Here is a 935-nt window from a genome sequence, read left to right on the forward strand (position 1 = left end):
AAAAAAAAGAACTGATGTTTTCTTTTTCTGCTTTTGGTAGAAGATGGTTTTATCTCAGAATTTTGCAAGGAATTTCTCTTCTGTGACCTGCAAAGCACTAACATCAGAAAAACCAGCAAAATGTTTCTTTATGTAAACATCATTTAAGAAATAAACTCACTTTATATCAGTAGCGTTTTGTGTTCCTTTTTGAAAAAAGCCAGTTCATTCCACACAGCATCAGAATCCTCTTAACAAAGCTGATGGGGATCTGCATGCTGTATCTGTCTTTACTACTTTCAATCCTGTTTATGAGTAAAACGAGGTAGTTTGTTTTCAGATATCTACATGTTTTAGGATGACAAGAATAAAAGCATACTTGCTTTCAGAAAATTTTAAAACTACAGCATCCACTGAATATAAGTATTGTATGCTGTATACATTCTGTGAGGCATGAAAACTTAAATATGGTTATTATAGAAAAGATCAATTACATAGCTTCACACAGAGAACATGCTAGTATGGCAACATGGCTCTCAACTGACATGTGGCGAGCAGTGTCACCCACATTCATTCTGTCAACATTGCTCACAATATTAGCATGAGAAAGCAGAAGATGAAACCATCATACAATCTCTTGCAAAACAATGCGAGAGCCACCAGCTCCCTCAGTGCCACTGCAAAACCTATCTACAAAAAATATGCCCTTTGCAAAACCAAGTTACACTAATGTCCACTCTAAATCAAACTGGTCTAATGAAAGAATAAGCTGCCTATGTATAAGATAATGGACCAGGAAAAAGTATACTGAATTTAGAAACACAGAAAAAGAATGTGAAAATATTTCAGGGTTTGTGTCATTATAATGTTTTTATGTATTTTAGTAAGGAAAAAGATCAAAATTATATGAAAAAGAAACTTTTACAAAATAAAACTCTCTGCAACCTACATTCCTG

This window comes from Nestor notabilis, unplaced genomic scaffold (assembly GCF_000696875.1).
Source record: "Nestor notabilis isolate BGI_N333 unplaced genomic scaffold, ASM69687v1 scaffold3268, whole genome shotgun sequence".
Lineage (NCBI taxonomy): Eukaryota > Metazoa > Chordata > Aves > Psittaciformes > Psittacidae > Nestor > Nestor notabilis.